The sequence below is a fragment of the Mobula hypostoma genome, chromosome 21 (genome assembly GCF_963921235.1).
Source record: "Mobula hypostoma chromosome 21, sMobHyp1.1, whole genome shotgun sequence".
Taxonomy (NCBI): Eukaryota; Metazoa; Chordata; class Chondrichthyes; order Myliobatiformes; family Myliobatidae; genus Mobula; species Mobula hypostoma.
In genome coordinates, this window is record NC_086117.1 from 52,633,742 (window position 1) to 52,651,328 (window position 17,587).

The following is a 17,587-nucleotide window of genomic DNA, read 5'->3' on the forward strand; positions in this document are numbered from 1 at the left end:
ATTGCATCATAACTCATATATTATCCCTCTCAACCCCATTCTTCTGCCTTCTACTCATAACCTTTGACACCCTGACCAATCAAGAACCTATCAACCTCTGCTTTAAATATGCCCGATGATTTAGCCTCCACAGCTGTCTGTGGCAATGAATTCTACAGATTCACCAGCCTCTGGCTAAAGAAATTCCTCCTCATCTCTCTTCTAACTGGACTTCCTTCTATTTTGAAGGTGTGTCCTCTTGTCTTAGACTCCCCCACTGTAGGAAACATCCTCTCCACGTCCACTGTATCTAGGCCTTTCAATATTCAATAGGTTTCAATCAGATCCCCCCCCCCCGCCCTTTCTTCTAAATTCCAGTCTGTGCAGAATCAGAATCAGGTTTAACATCACTAGTATATGCCGTGAAATTTGTTGTTGTATGGTAGCGGTACATTGCAATACACAATAATAAAACCTATAAATTACAATAAAAATTACTATGTGTGTGTGTTTATATATAATATACATATACAGTGCCTATAAAAAGTATTCTACCACTCCCCTATTGTTTTACAGCATTGAATCACAGTGGATTTAATTTGGCTTTTTTGACTGATCAACAAAAAAAAGACTCTTTTGTGTCAAAGGGAAAACAGATCACTACAAAATGATCTAAGTTAATTCTAGTTGGAGGTCTGAGATTTGTACTGGGACCTCTGCTGTTCGTGATGTATGTAAATGACTTAGATGAGAATATAAATGGGTGGGTTAGTAAGTTTGCAGGTGATACAAAGGTTGGTGGTGTTGTGGATAGCATGAAAGACTGGCAATGAATGCAACGGGATCTAGATCAGTTACAGATATGGGTGGAGAAATGCCAAATGGAGTTTATCTCAGCGAAATGTGAAGTTTTGCACCTTGGTAGGTCAAATGTAAAGAGACAGTACACTGTTTGGCCTGCTGAGTTCCTCTGGAATTGTGTGTGTGTTGCTTGGATCGCCAGCATCTGCAGATTTTCTCTTGTTTGTGACAGGATCATTAACAGTATTGACATGCTGAGAGATCTTGAGGTGCAAGTTTGGAAGTGGTTACACAGATTGATAGGGCGGTTAAGATGGCATATGGCATATTTGCCTTTATTAGTTGAGGCTTTACGGATTTCAAAAGCTAGAAAATTGCGTTATGCTCTATGGAACTTTAGTCAGTCCACATCTGGTTGCTCCATTTACAGGAAGGGTGTGGAGACTTTAGAGAGGGTGCAGAAAAGGATTATGAAAACGTTGCCTGGATTAGAGGGCATGTGCTACAATGAGAGGCTGGACAAATGGGTTATTTTCTCTGGAGTAGCAAGGCTGAGGGGAGAACTGATAGAGGTTTATAAGATTATGAAAGTTATAGATAGACGGCCAGCATCTTTTCCATGGTTTGAAGTGTTTAATACCATGTACTTAATGTGAGAGGGGGTAAGTTCAAAGGAGAGATAATAGGACAAGTTTTTTTTACACAGAGACTGTTGGATTGCTGGAATGTGTTGTCATGAATGGAGGCAGACATGAGAGAGGCATTCAAGAAGCTCTTAAATAGGAAGATGTATGTGCAGGAAATGGAAGAATATAGATGTTGTGTAGGCAGAGGGGATTAGTTTAGTTGGGCATTTGAGCACCGGTAAGATGGCAGTGTGCTTGGACACAGCAGCTTCTACAGGGCCAACCAAAGGTGATACTGTCTTTTTTAAATGTATTTTTATAATTGCAAGACACTTCTGGACATTAAGAACTCAAATTACTGCAGATCTACCCCATTAGCGAGTTGCTCGATGGCAGGGAAATTGAAGGAGCTGGTGTTGGTGAGGATTATGTTGCTGCATGTGTCAGAGAGGTGTTGGAGTGGGTGTGCGAAGCAGGTGTACAGCTAACAGCGAGTAATCATCTCAATTGCTTTTTTTTTGTGATCACAAGACCCTGTTGAACATTGTTAATGTGAAATGCTGCAAGTCCAATTTACTGTTGGTGGATGGTGGGAGAGCTGTGTGGCCCGTTTGCAACCACCCAGGAGAGAGGTGTTGGAGTCGGTATGTCTACAGTGTTCACTTGGCAGAAGACAATATGTATTGTGTTTGTCTGCAGACTGCTGCAACATGCATGGACTCAGGGACTTGGCCTCTGTATTTTTCTGTGACTATATTTTGCTACTGTCTTATATGTGCTGTGTGTGACTGTTGGTGCTGTGTTTTGTACCTTAGCCCTGGAGTAACACTGTTTTGGTTGGCTGTATTCATGGGTGTTTATGAATGGTTAAATGACAATTGAACTTGAACTTGATTACTAGTTAAGTTAGTTTATCACTTCACCATGGGGTGAAGAGCCTGACCCTGTGCTGTACTGTTCTTTGTTCTATATGACAAGGAGGGTTGCGATTGGGAAACCTGTAGATGTAATGTATTTGAGTTTGCAATGGGCATTTGTCCAAGTGCCACCTAAGAGGTGAGTGAATAAGAGCCCAAGGTAGTGGAGGAAGTGTGTTAGGATGGATTGCAAACTGGCTGGTACATAGAAAGGAAGGTGTTGTCATAAATGGCTCCTTTTCAGGCTGGAAGGGTGTAACGAAGGCAGATCGTAGGGATCAGTTCTTGGCCCTCAGCCATTTGCTATTTACATTAAAGCTTGAGTGAGGACACATAATGTAAATTTTCCAAGTTTGCTGATGGGATTTAAATAACTGGAAGGGCGTATTGTGATGTGGGTGTTGTGATTCTATACTAGGAGATAGATGGAGTGAGTGGGTGAAAACATGGCAAATGGATTTTAAGGTAGTGAAATGTGAGGTCATGAAATTCAGTCAGGGGAATCAAATAGTTGGATTATTGTCTAACTAGGAGAGGGATTACAAATGAGTGAAATGCAGCGGAATCTAGGGTTTCCCCTTTACCCCTTTTCACCTTCCCCATTACCCATTTTCCCCATCTTCCTTTACAGAGTTTCCCCTTCCCCTTTACCCTGTTTCCCCTTCTCCTTTACCCCTTTCCCTTTCCTCTTTCCCCTTCCCCTTCCCCTTCCCCTTTTCTCTTTCCCCTTCCCCTTCCCCTTTCCCCTTCCCCTTTCCTCTTTCCCCTGCCCCTTTGTCCCTTTTCTCCCCCTCTGCCCCCACCCCTTTCTCCCCCTTTCCCCTCCCCTCTCCCCTCCCCTCTCTCTCCCCCCTTTTCCTCAGACCATGTACTGTGCAGTAATTAGAACTGCCTAATGAATTTCACGGTGAGCTGCCTGTGCCGCCTTGCATTATTCAGCTCCTCCGCTCTGTTCCTGCACTGATGTGCGATGCTAGGAGAGTAATAACCACTTTCTACCTGCTGCCTGTGTTCCTAATAGGTAATAATTTAGGGCAGCGTGTCTGCATGTCCGACCTCAAGCTGATTAATGAGGGTTTAATTTGCCTGACTGTCCGTGATATAGCCTTGTATCTTGGGCACAAAGATCCAGACAAACAGATGCACACTGCCATTTTTAAGGTATTGCCATTTGGAGCTGTTGCCTTCCTTTAGAAGTGAGAATTATTGTTACCTTCTTGCAGTTTTTGCTACTTTATTGCTATGGAGCAAGACCAAACATGTAGTCAGCCTCGGGGATCTGGCTTGATAGGTTTACCATTCTGTAGAAATGTTTGTTACCATTCTTATCTGAGTGGTAATCCGCCTCAGAACAAGCTGCTTTGGAGGTGTTGGAATTTGTACTTTTATTCCTTTTTCCCAATCTTGTTTCGGGCCCTTGCCCAACTTGCTCAGCTGAGGGTAAGTACCTGTTTATGTAGGTGAATTTAACAGTGTGATTTCTTACCTGAGCTTTGCAGTGAACGTAAACATTTGTATAAATACATGATGGGCCCAAAGGACCGATCCCCTTGTACCCCTGGCACCAGCCCACCCACCATCAAGGACATATACACAGAAAGTTGCTGCAAAAGGGCCAGGAACATTATGAAGGAACCCACCCACCCTGCTCATGGACTGTTTGTCCCACTCCCATCAGGGAGGAGGCTACATTCCATCCACACCAGGACCACCAGACTCAGAAACAGTGACTTTCCCCAAGCAGTAAGGCTGATCAACACTTCCACCCACTAACCCACCCCTCCACACCCGCAACCACCACTACTTTATCATTTCCTGTCAGAGTCACTTCTGTGCCTAGCACCACTAATTCAGAATCAGAATTGGGTTTAATATCACTGGCATATGTCATGAAATTTGTTAACTCTGCGGCAGCAGTACAATGCTATACATGATAAATACAGAAAAAAGCTGAATTACAGTCAATATATGTGTATATTAAATAGTTCTAAAATAAGTAGTGCAAAATCAAATTTTTTAAAATAGTAGTGAGGTGGTGTTCATGGGTTCAATGTCCATTTAGAAATCGGATGGCAGAGGGGAAGAAGCTGTTCCTGAATCGCTGAATATGTGCCTTCAGGTTTTTGTACCTCCGTCTTGATGGTAACAATGGGAAGAGAGCGTGTCTTGGGTGGTGGGGGCCCTTAATGATAGTTGCCATTCTGGGACACTGCTCCTTGAAGATGTCTTGGATACCTTGGAGGCTAGTACCCCCAATGGAGCTAACTACAGACATACAATCAATCTATGTATATAAGCTATCTTATGTATCTCTATTTATTGTGTTTTTTATTATTATCGTGTTCTTTATCTTTTGTTTTTTTTTGGTGTTGCATTGGATCTGGAATAACAACTATTTTGTTCTCCCTTACACTTGTATTATGGGGAATGACATTAAATAATCTTGAATAATGAGTACGTGAAGTATTGGACCGGCAATTTGCAGGTTGAGTGAACAATTTCTGTTTTAGCTTTGAGAAATTGAATTTGATAAAATCTATAGATTATTGGCTTGAAAAGGACGACTGATCATTGGAGCCATAGTGTATGCTCTGTGTTTCTCTTTAATCTCTCCTGCTTTCCAATCAATCACACATGCTGTGTTCTCTCTTCCCCTTTCTGAATCTTATCTCTGATCTCTCCAACTTCAGATGGAAGGTCATTATATGAATTTTTTTCCTCTGTTTCTGTTTTCACTGATGGGACTGACCTATTAAGTATTTTAGTCAAGTCAAGTTTATTGTCATTTAACGATATACACATTTATTGTCATTTAAGTATATACACATTTATTGTTATTTATTTACATCTGTGTTTGTAATTTGTTTACGGTTCCTGATGTTTACAGTTACTGTTCTATAGATTTGCCAAGTATGCCCATAGGAAAAATGGAATCTCTCAGTTGTATGTGGTGACATGTATGTACTCTGATAATAAATTCTACTTTGAGCTTTGAATTGTTGAACGAGACGACGTTTCTCCAAACCAGGGTATAAAGCACTGTAGTATACATAACACACATAACACATAATAACATGAAATCTACAGATGGATTACACATAAATAAATAAAGTGCGTAAATTAAATATTGTAATGTACAGAACAGATTAACCAGTGACATCTTGAATGCGATGTGGCAGGGAGTTCAGAACCTAATGGCTTGAGGGAAGAAACTGTTTCCCATTCTGACTGTTCTTGTTTTTATGCATCGGAGTCTCTTGCCTGATGTTAGAAAGTTGAAGGGGATACTGGATGGATGGGTGGGACCCTTAGTAATACCAAGGACCCTATGTACGCATTGCTCCTGATAAATGTTCCCAGTGGATGGTAAGATCCTCTCAACTGTCCTCACAGTCCTTTGTAGGGACATCCGGTCCGATGCTCGGCTGCTCCCATACCAGATGGAGATGTAACTTGTCAGGACGCTCTCAATGATGCTCCTGTAAAATGCAGTTAAGATGGTGGTGGTGGGAGGGGGGAGCCTCGCTTTCCTCAATCTCGTAAGGAAATGGACACGCTGCTGTGCTTTCTTGTTCAGGGAGGTGATCCATGATGTGAACTACCAGGAACTTGGTGCATTTAACTCTCTCTATGGAGGAGCCATGTATTTGCAGAGGGGGATGATTCTTCTGCACCTTTCTGAAGTCCACAATGATTTCCTTGGCTTAGGTTGTTCTTCTCGCACCAGATCCTCTTTTAGATTTCCTGCATCTGCAGTATTTTGCTTTTCCATCAGTATTTTTTTTAATTTGTGAAGGTCAACCTATGATCTTGAGAGGGTACAGTGTTGTAAAAGTTTCAAGTCATCTGGGTGTTACTTTCTTGTTCATATTTCCTTTCCTTTGGTATTTTCCTCATTGCTGTCATTCGTCTCACAGTCCAAGTCTTCTGTAACATATCCGTTCTTGAAAGGAATGTTGTCTTTGGATTTCAATCTCATGTTCTGCGGTGCTTAATGGCCAAGTATCTTTGAAGATATGAGGCCTTCCGTTGGTCAGGGTTAACCATGGATGTTGGATCCCAGCTGTCTATGTGATACTCAGGCCAGGGCAGCAGGATATGGAGAGCAAACCGTTGTCCATGCAGCAGACTCCACACAGCTGAAGAGTTCAAAGAAATGGCAGAGGCCCGAAACAGTTTGGCACCAGCAGCATCACAGGAGTTGCCAGTCAGTGTAGAACTCAACGTAGGATTGCCTTAGGAGCTCCAGCTCTGAAATTTTCCTCAGGCTTTACTCCCGAGGCCTTCCCCAGGGCAGCGGAGGATTGAGATCAGGGTTTACCTCTTCCCAGATGAGCTGCCAAAGATGGCAGATGATTCCCATCTGCCTGAAGAGACTGGTTTTAAGGTGCCAGTCACCCACCCTTGCTCCTCCTCCTGTCAGTAGAAACGATTCCACCAGGCTTAGTAGCTAAACCACTCGTGAAGGCCAGGAGCTGGAGTTGGTCGTCAGAAGCTATTTGAGATGCACATCATCGGGAGCTTGTCCCCAATTACCACCCCCAGCTATAACAACCTTGAGAAACCTAAAGAAATGAAAACCTCGAGTAAGTTAGCTAAAACTTCCAACCGTGTAGATTTCTACAGATGTACCATGGAGAGCAATCTAACTGGTTGCATCACTCTCTGGTACGGAGGGGCCACTGCACAGGATCAGGAAGTTATAAACACAGCCAGCTCCATCATGGGCACTAGCCTCCACAGCATCGAAGACATCTTCAAATGACAATGCCTCAAAAAGGCGGCGTCCATCATGAAGGACCCCCATCACCCAGGACATGCTCATTTCTGCCATTAAGGAGGAGGTATAGTAGCCAGAAGATATACATTCAACAGTTCAGGAACAGCTTTTTTCTTCTGCCATCAGGTTTCTGAATGGACACTCTACACTACTTCACAAGTTAATTTGTTTTTCGAAACGCAAACACGAGGAAATCTGCAGATGCTGGAATTTCAAGCAACACACATCAAAGTTTCTGGTGAACGCAGCAGGCCAGGCAGCATCTCTAGGAAGAGGTACAGTCGACGTTTCAGTTCGAGACCCTCGGGACCTGACAAAGGGTCTCGGCCCGAAACGTCGACTGTACCTCTTCCTAGAGGTGCTGCCTGGCCTGCTGTGTTCACCAGCAACTTTGATGTATGTTGCTTAATTTGTTTTTGCTCTCTTTTTGCACTACTTAATTACACACACACAGACAGACACACACACACACACACAGACACACACACACAGACACACACACACACACACACACACACACACACACACTCTCGCTCACTCGCTCACTCACTCATAAACAGTAATTTACGGTTTTTTATTATATTGTATTGCAATGTACTGCTACCACAAAACAGCAAACTTCACAACATATGCCAGCGGTGATACTGATTCTGATTCTAATCTGCATGAAGCTTCGGTTTATTATTGTTATTGTGAAGAACCCCAGTTTAAAGCAGCAGTGTGCAGCTGGTACACCAGTATTTTTGTTAAAAAGCTAACCATTTAAATTGTCGACCTTGAGTCCAAATCACGAGTTGCTGAGCAAAAAGATGGTGATTGTCACAGAGGCTGCGCACTCCTTTAGTTGTGAGGCCTGTGGGCATCAGTCCTGGTGTTACTTACTTGCTTTAGGCCATCACCCCTATTGGGGCATAGGCCACCAACAGTAGTTTGCCAGAGTCCTGTTTCTTGGGCCAGTCTTTCTAGTTTCCATCTTAAGATTCTTCCTCTCCCAGGGATGAGTTCTTTGGAGCTTCTGTAGCTGTGGGTTGTTCTGGGATGGGGTTGCTAGCTCCACGCCCAACCCTCTTCCTTTCTCAACCGAGCTTGGGACCGTCCATGGAGGCGTTACAAATTGCCAATGTCCTGATAACATTGTTGGCGGAGTTTGACCTTCCTTGTGTTGTGTAGCACGGCCATTCAGTAAATCATCTCATAGAGTTGTAGAAAATTACAGCACAGAAGCAGGTTCTTCAGTCCATCTCGTCTGTGCTGAACCATTTAAATAAATCAGCAGTATTCACTACTCCATTTGATCAGTTATATCATTTTTTTTTCATTTTAATTGAAGAGCTTTGTCTATGTGTTTATGAGAAGCTTTCAACTGTGGGCCGTGGGTATATATAAATACACAGGGGAGGGAGGAGCTGCTTGGGTTGACCCAGCTGCCTGCCTCGGTGATTGGTTTGGAAACAGCTTGTGCATGTGCATGCAGTCGGAGCCGACGAGCTCAGGGAAGGTTCTGGTTGCAGAGAGGTGTGTGGTGGTGCTGATTATCCATCGTTCCCTCAAGCTGGTATCTCGTGGCGTTCTCCCCACCTACTGGCCAGCTTTCTTCTCCATGGGAACCTGCTACAATGCTTCCAGGAGAGACAAGAATTTCTTTTCTGAGTGTGTCACTCGCACCGAAGTGAGACGTTAGCTTGTTTATCTTGCGCTTGGCGAGCTGTGAGTAATGGTTTGCTTAGAGCCAGCAGGAGGTAGATAATGGGAAGCATCCCCGATTCCCTCAGAAAGATTTGATGAAGCTCGAGTAGCCAAAGCTTCAAAATATGTTTAAAAGGTAATCTGTTTATTCTACTACAGCAAAATCTCATCTGGCTGCAATTAAACATGTGTTGATTTTGCAGTGGGTTTTTCTCACAATGTATTATGTCAGCAAGTCAAAATTTTAAATAACTTAGTCTCCACAGAATGGATTTGATGTGCAATATGTATTGTGTTGATGGCTATGCAGGACAAGCTGCTGAGATTAATTGGAAAGCTTTTTAACCATTGCAGTCTGAGCACGTTCGAAATGCTGAGAGGTTGAAATCTCTAATGAAATAATATCATTCAACTTTACAAAAATACCTCTCTGTTTCAAATGATTCTCTGCTTGTGGATTTTTAATTTACAACTAGACAGTAAAATAGTCAGTATTCCTCAGAGAGGGGAACTCCATACAGGAAAAGCTGTAAGATATCCTGGAAATGTTTGCTGTGGGTTCATTGTACTGTTTATTAGGTTTAGGGTAGGAAGCTTCAGGCCGACTGGAGACTGACATGGTGTTCAGAAATGTTAATGCCTTCTTGTTTGTGACTGGGGGTCCTTTTTCAGCTGTGCTGGGATGTGTTTCTTGATCTGTAAGAGTACTCTTAGGCAACACACACAAAATGCTGGAGGAGCTCAGTAGGCCAGGCAGCATCCATGGAAACGAGTAAACAGTTGACGTTTCAGGCCGAGACCCTTCATCAGCAGATTGATTCCTGGGATGGCAGGACTTTCATATGATGAAAGACTGGATCAACTAGGCTTATATTCGTTGGATTTTAGAAGATTGAGGGGGAATCTTATTGAAACGTATAAGATCCTAAAGGGATTGGACAGGCTAGATGCAGGAAGATTGTTCCCGATGTTGGGGAAGTCCAGAATGAGGGGTCACAGTTTGAGGATAAAGGGGAAGCCTTTTAGGACCGAGATTAGGAAAAACCTCTTCACACAGAGAGTGGTGAATTTGTGGAATTCTCCGCCACAGGAAACAGTTGAGGCCAGTTCATTGGCTATATTTAAGAGGGAGTTAGATATGGCCCTTGTGGCTAAAGGGATCAGGGGGTATGGAGGGAAGGCTGGTACAGGATTCTGAGTTGGATGATCAGCCATGATCATACTGAATGGCGGTGCAGGCTCGAAGGGCCGAATGGCCTACTCCTGCGCCTATTTTCTATGTTTCTATCAAGGGGAGAAGTCAGAGTAAGAAGTGAGAGGTGAGGGGAGAGGAAGAAGAAGTACAAGGTGGCAGGTGATAGGTGAAACCGGGAGAGGGTGAGGGTGAGGGTGAAGTAAAGAGTTGGGAAGTTGGTGAAAGAGATGAGGGCTGGGAAAGGAGGGATCTGATAGAAGACCATGGAAGAAAGGGAAGGAGGGGAGCACCAGAGGGAGGTGATGAGCAGGTAAGGAAAAAGTTGGGAGAGGGAAACCAGGAATTGAGAATGGTAAAGTGGTGGGGGGGGGGGCAATTACTGGAAGCTCAAGATAGTCATGTACCCAGATGGAATATAAGGTGTTGCTCCGCCAACTTGAGTGTGGCCTCATCCTGGCAGTAGAGGAGACGATGGACTAACATGTCGGAATGGGAAGCAGAATTGAAACGGGTGGCCACCAGGAGATCCAGCTTTTTGTCTCGGATGAAGCTTGGCCTATTTCTATCCCACTTCTGTCTCTATAATGTTAAAGTGAATTTTAAGTACCTGAGGTTACATACTTGTCAGTGATTTTTAACTGTCTATCTAGAGTAGGCAGAGAGTATTTTTTTTCCAGTGCAGAAATGTCTAATGCCAGAGGTCATGCATTGAAGATGAGAGGGGGTGGGTTCAAAGGGGATGTGAGGGATAAGTTTTTTTGCTCGGTGAGTGATGGATGCCTGAAATGCGTTGCCTGGTGTGGTGGTAGAGGCAAATACATTAGAGACTTTGAAGAGACATTTAGATTGGCACATGGATGTGAGGAAGATGGAGGGATTTGTTTTTGGAGGTTTCTTGATTTACTTTTCAGCTAGTTTGACACAACATTGTGGGCCCAAAGGCCTGTACTGTTCTATGTTCTGTGTATGCACTTCGCACCTAGTTTCGGTTTGAGCAGAACAGGGGTTTCCAACCTTTTTATGCTGTGGACCCCTGCCATTAACCAAGATATCCATGTTGGGAACCCCTGGTGTAGAGGGAATGAGACAGATAAAGATTTACAAAACTTTGCTCTTTATTGGGCATTTTACACACTATTAGGTGGGCATTTTTTTCAAATAATAAGACAACAACTTGAGTTTAGCCATTGAAAAAAAATGTTAACTATTCAGTTTAAAGTTTGTAGCAATTTTTTAAATTTGTGGCAAATTGTACCCTGCTGTATGTGGCTGAGTGGTTTGGAGTAAAACGCCTGTTCGCTGAACTAACAGCAGCTTTTGTATGTGCACCTCAGTATTTCCTCAGTTCAGCAAAGATTTTGGGGTGCTGCTTAAAATGGGAGTTCCAGGAATGACCACAGGAAGGCCCTTTGCTAATTTGTCACAGGATATTAAAAACAGTGGCCCAAGTGGTTAAGGCATTCGACCAATGACCTAAAGGTCGTGAGTTCGAGCCCCAGCCGAGGCAGTGTGTTGTGTCCTTGAGGGAAGGCACTTAACCACACAGTGCTCTGCAACGACACTGGTGCCAAGCTGTATCGGCCCTTGCCCTTCCCTTGGACAACATTGGTGTCGTGGAGAGGGGAGACTTGCAGCATGGGCAACTGCCGGTCTTCCATACAACCTTGCCCAGGCCTGCGCTCTGGAGAGTGAAGACTTTCCAGGTGCAGATCCATGGTCTCACAAGACTAACGGATGCCTTTAATTAAAAACAATGTATAAACCACTTAGCAAGATTTAAAGAAATTATTGAGTACTGGAGATAGGATGTTGTGTTAAAGTTGTTTAAGATATTGGTGAGGCCTAATTTGGAGTGTTGTGTGCAGCTTTGGTCACCTACCGACAGGAAAAATGTAAACAAGGTTGAAAGAATGCAGAGAAACTTACAAGGATATTGCCAGGACTGAAGGACCTGAGTTATAAGGAAAGATTGAATAGGTTAGGACTCTTCCTTGGAACTTAGAAGATTGAGAGGAGATTTGATAGATGTATAAATTATGAGGGGTATATATATAGAGTAAATGTAAGCAGCCTTTTTCTACTGAGGTCGGATAAGACTACAACTAGAGGTCATGGTTTAAGGGTGAAAGGTGAATAGTTTAAGGGGAACATGAGGGAAAATTTCTTTACTCAGAGGGTTGTGAGAGTGTGGAATGAGTTGCCAGCACAAATGGTGCACGCAGACTCGATTTCAGCGTTTGAGACAAGTTTGGATAGTCGGGGTATGGAAGGCTGTGGTCTGGATGCAGATTGATGAGAGTTAGGCAATTTAAATGATTTGGCACAGACTAGATAGGCTGCAGGGCCTGTTTCTCTGCTGTACTTTTCTATGACTCTAAATCAAAAATACTCAGCATTTCAGAAGCACCCCAGAGCAGAGTTGTGCACGTTAACTTCATCCCAGCCAATGCACAGTTCAACATTCAAATTTATTAACAAAGTATGTATACCATATACAACCTTGAGACTCATCTTCTTGTAGGCAGCCGCAAAGAAGCACAACAGAATTCACAAAAAGAAACACACACAACAAAGAATGGCACATATCCAACGTGTAAAAGAGGACGAATTGTGCAAATAGTAAAATAAATATTATTGGCACTTGAACAGCAGAGTGCTTGAAATAGAGTCCACAGCGACGGAGCCTGTTCAGCACTGGGGTGAGTGAAGCCCGTCCAGGAGCTCGTTGGCCACGGACAGTAACTGTTCCTGAACCTGGTGGCTTTGGACCCAACACTTCTGCCCCTGCTGGTGGTCAGAAGAAGAGAGGGAGACCAGTCAGACGCAAGCAAACAGTGCTGAACACATGATGGCTTTTGTGTGATCAAATAACTGTCATTGGCGGTATTCTCCACGAATCTTTAGTGCCTTACTCAGGTAACAAACAGCTTTTGATGCATTTAAAGCAAGGTTTGAATGAATTTTAAACCTTAATGTTAAACACATACGCTCAGTGGCCACTTTATTAGATGCACCTCTACACCTGCTTATTAAAGCAAATATCTAATCAACCAATCACGTTGCAGCAACTCAATGCATAAAAGCATGCAGACATGATCAAGAGGTTCAGTTGTTGTTCAGACCAAACAGCAGAATGGAGGAGTGGGGGAGTCTTGGACCAGAGGGCACAGCTTCAGAATAGAGGGATATCCCTTTAGAACAGAGATGAGAAGGAATTTCTTTAGCCAAGGGGTAGTGAACCTGTGGAATTCATTGGCTGTGGAGGACAAGTCATCGGGTATATTTAAGGCAGAGGTTGATAAGTTCAAAATCAGGAAAAGGGAGGTGGAGAGGTGCTTACAGGACTACTTTCAGTTGGTGAACTGGACAGTATTCAGGGATTCATCTTCAGATCGGAATGAATGCAACACAGTTGTCACTGACTTCATTAAAAGCTGTACGGATATGTATGTGCCAACAAGAACATATACTGTACATACTCCTTGGTTAGTCAGGTATCAGAGGTTACGGAGAGAAGGCAGGAGAACAAGGTTGAGCGGGATAATAAATCAGGCATGATGGAATGGCAGAGCAAACTCAATGGGCCAAATGTCCTCCTCTTCTTATTTCTTATGGACTATAATTCTCAAAGTTGGAATTTCATGCATGGCATCAGGTGACCCTTTTCTATTTGAAATTCAGAGCTTTTCCAGAAAGATCTCAGGGAGGAGGGAGCTGGGTGAGGTCCCACACACAACCACAGGATGAATCCCCATTTGAAAGCAGTGGCAGTGGCAGTCAGCACTTGCTGAAGCTGGAGGTGTTATGGTCTGTTAGCCATTTCTGACCCACACGGCAAGCAAAGGGTCGACACCATCCCTGACGCTGATATTCTACAGATATGTGACCTTCTCTTTTATTGGTATCAGCTGTGTGAGATGAGCAAATGTATTTCTGTCTGGCTTATCTCAGTGATTGTAATTAATGTTATAATTGAATCTGTCAGAGATTTGCCCCGGAATGCAATGCATGATGCAAGTCTGATATACCACGCCACTGAAGAAAACTGTTCAGTGTGTGAAATGTTCAGTATTTTGTATCACAGTTCAATGTCATCTAGGCAGAATTACAAGGTTTGATTTGAGAGGGTGCTAATTTTGTGCACTTAGACTGGAGAATGCTTTAAAAATGACTAATTTTAAAAAAAAATTGTTTTGCCATGTTAAAACATTCATCTTTATTATGTGGCTTGTTGCATGACTTGGGCGTTTGTGGTCTATGACCAAAGTTCAAGGTAGATGTTATTATCAAAGTAGATATATGTCGCCTGATACAATATTGATACCCATTTTCCTGGGGGCATACACTGCAAATCTATAGAATAGTAACTATAATAGGATTAATGAAAGGTCAACCAGAGTGAAAGTACAAATAAGAATGAATGGCAATAAGAACGAGAACATGAGACAGAGTCCCTCAAGTGTTGTAGGAACATTTCAATGATGGACAAGTAAGTGTAGTTATTCCCTTCAGTTCACGAGCCTGATGATTGAGGGGTAGTAACTGTTCTTGAACCTGGTGGTGCAAGTCCTGAGGCTCTTGTACCTTCTACCTGATGGCAGCAGTGAGAAGAGTGCTTGAACTGAGTGGTGGTGCCCTGATGATGGGTGGTGCTTTGCTATGACAGCATTTCATGTAGATGTGCTCAATGGTTGGGAGGGCTTTACCCGTGAAGTGCTGAGCCGAATAGGATTTTCTGTTCAAAGGCATTGGTGTTTCCATACCAGGCCGTGATACAGCCAGTCAATACATGATTGTTCTTGGCAAATTATACAGAAGTTGTTTGCTTTTGTCGCCTTCTGGGCAGTGTCTTTACAAAGGTGGGTGACCCCAGCCGTTATCAATACCCTTCAGAGATTGTCTGCCTGGTGTCAGTGGTTGTATAACCAGGACTTGTGATATGTACCAGCTGCTCCCATGGCTTCACGTGACCCTGTTTCGGGGAGGGGGGCTACACCTTGCCCATGGGTAATCTGCAGGCTGACTGAGGAAAGAAGTGCCTTACATCTCCTTTGGTAGAGACGTATCTCCACCCCGCCACCCAACTAAAACATTAGCGACAGTAACGGTGAGTGCATGAGAAGTTGACCACCTACTATTGACTTTAGATGGCACTGACACCCCCAGGGGGGTGGGGGTCACTCCACTGGAGTAATCACTAAATACTGGTGCTACAAGAGCAACTCATAGGCTGTTGGTTCTGTTTCAGACCCATAGCAGAGAGGACTACTCCTACACTAGACAAAGGAGAGCCAATTTGTGGAACTTTATTTGAACTTTCATGACAGAAGAATTACACAGCACAAAAGGAGGCCATTTTGCTGAGGAATTGACTTCATCTCCTTGGAAGGACTTTCTAACTACAGTAGTGTGAAAAGTCTCAGGCACATATATATAGCTAGGGTGCCTAAGACTCTTACACAGGGGAGGGAACATCGACTCAGACCATGAGAGGCCTGTGTCGGGCATTTTCATGCCTTACAAGGTGCAGATTGGAAGTCTGTGTGGGGCGCCACTCCTCGCACAGACTAGAGCAATGTGTGATTAAGTGTCTTGCTCAAGGGCACAAACATGCTGCCACAGCTGAGGCTCGAACTAGCAACCTTGAGGTAACTAGATGAACGCCTTAACCACTTGGCCAGGTGCCCACTCTTGGCCACTCTTGCACAATACTGTAGTAATTTTATGTATTGTATTGTTCTGCTGCAAAAAAACAAGTTTCATGACACATGTGAGTGATGATAAAGCTGATTCCGATATGGGTCTCTATTGTGGACTGAGAGTGGGAAGGGGGCAGAGAGAGGGGAATCGTGGTTGAGGGAGAGGGGATGGAGTGGGAATCACCAGAGAGACATTCTGTTATGATCAATAAACCAATTGTTTGGACTCAAATGATCTTGCCTGGTGTCTCAGGACTGGGTCTGTCTGCACCTGCACCAAACTCACCCCTGACACTTCTCTGCCATCTATCCCACATGCCACCCACGACGCTCCGCCCTTGCTATTCCCAGCATCCTTTGCGCCCACCAGATTTACAAACTCACTCTTCACTGCATGTTGATAAATACAGTACTGTGCCAAAGTTTAGGCATCGTGGCTGTATAAACGTGCCTAAGACTTTGGCACGGTACTGTATCTCCACTCATCTGATCAGATGTGCAGATGTTTTTTGTAGTTTTCTGGATAATTTTGATTCAGTGTGCACACTGAGGATCTATAGCTACTGTTGATAGTTGCTTCTTATGCCCTTTTTCACCAATTTCTTTCCTGAAAAGATGTGTTTATGTTCAACCCTGTAGTCTGGTGGACCCAACATCTGTCAAATTCTCACTATGCCCTTAGCTGGACTTCAAGCAGGTGTGATCTTCAACAAAAAAGATAAATGATAATTTAAAAAAATACATTGATCAGTGCTTTTCTTAACAACACCATAAGATATAGGAGCAGAATTAGGCCATTTGGCCCATCGAGTTTGCTCCACCATTTCGTCATAGCTGATCCATTTTCCCCTCAGTCCCAATATCCTGCTTTCTCCCCGTATCCCTTCATGTCCCGACTAATCAAGAACCTATCAACCTCTGCCTTAAAAATACTCAAATACTCAATGCCTCCACAGCTACTGGCAACAAATTCCACAGATTCACCATTCTCTGGCTAAAGAAATTCCTCCTCATCTCTGTTTGAAAATGATATCCCTCTGTTCTGAGATGGTGTCCCCTGGCCTTAGACTCCCTCCATAGGAAATATCCTCCCTTCATCCACTCTAACAAGGCCTTTCAACATTTGTTAGGTTTCAATAAGATCCGCCCCCCCCCCGAGTTCTTCTGAATTTCAGTGAGTAGAGGCCCATAACCATCAAATGCTTCGCGTTTCAATCCCAGAACCATTTTTGTGAACCTCCTTTGAACTCTCTCGAATGTCAGCCCATCCTTTATTAGATAAGAGCCCAAAACTGTTCACAATACTCTAAGTGAAGCTTCACCAGTGTTTTATAAAGCCTCAACGTTATATCCTTGCTTTTATATTGAGGTCCTTCATTGGTTGAGGTCCAACCATGGGTGTTGTGTCCTATCTGTCTATGCTGTTAGTGCAGCGCCATCAGTCTATACGCAAGCCAGGGCAGTACGATATGGAGAACAAGCTGTTGCCTGTCCACCAGGCTCCCTTTCTCCACGCGGCTGATGAATCCAAAGGAATGGCAGTAACTGATATGGTTTAGCACCAGGAGTTGCCAGTCAGTGCTGATCTCAATGTAGGGACTTTAGGGATTCCAGTTCCTGATTTTTCCTCGGGTTTACTCTAGAACTCTTCTCCATGAGAGGGTATAACTGCAAAGCAGTGGAGATTTGAAATCAGAGTTTTCATTCTCCTAGATGAGCTGCCAACCATGGCTGGTGACCCCCCAACTGCCCAGAGTGACTGGTTTTAAGGCACCAGTTTCCCACTTTTGCCCCTTCTGCTATCTGTAGAAACGGTTCCACCAGGCTTAGTAGCTAAGCCAGACGTGAAGGCTTGGAGCTGGGAATTTGGTTGTCAGAGACTTAACCCCACTACCCACTCTCTG

The 17,587-nt window shown here is 43.7% G+C and overlaps 1 protein-coding gene across 11 annotated transcripts in view; it reads left to right on the forward strand.

Moving 5' to 3' along the window:
- Positions 1 to 17,587, forward strand: part of LOC134360022 (membrane-associated phosphatidylinositol transfer protein 2) — a 307,102-nt gene that overhangs the window by 57,193 nt on the left and 232,322 nt on the right. The window contains exon 1 of one of the 11 annotated variants that reach the window (XM_063074021.1): positions 8,490 to 8,925. The exons of the other annotated variants lie outside the window; for them this stretch is intronic. The gene's annotated coding sequence lies outside the window, so the exon portion shown is untranslated. Of the gene's footprint in view, positions 1 to 8,489; positions 8,926 to 17,587 lie in introns of those variants that run through there. 11 annotated transcript variants of the gene reach the window in all.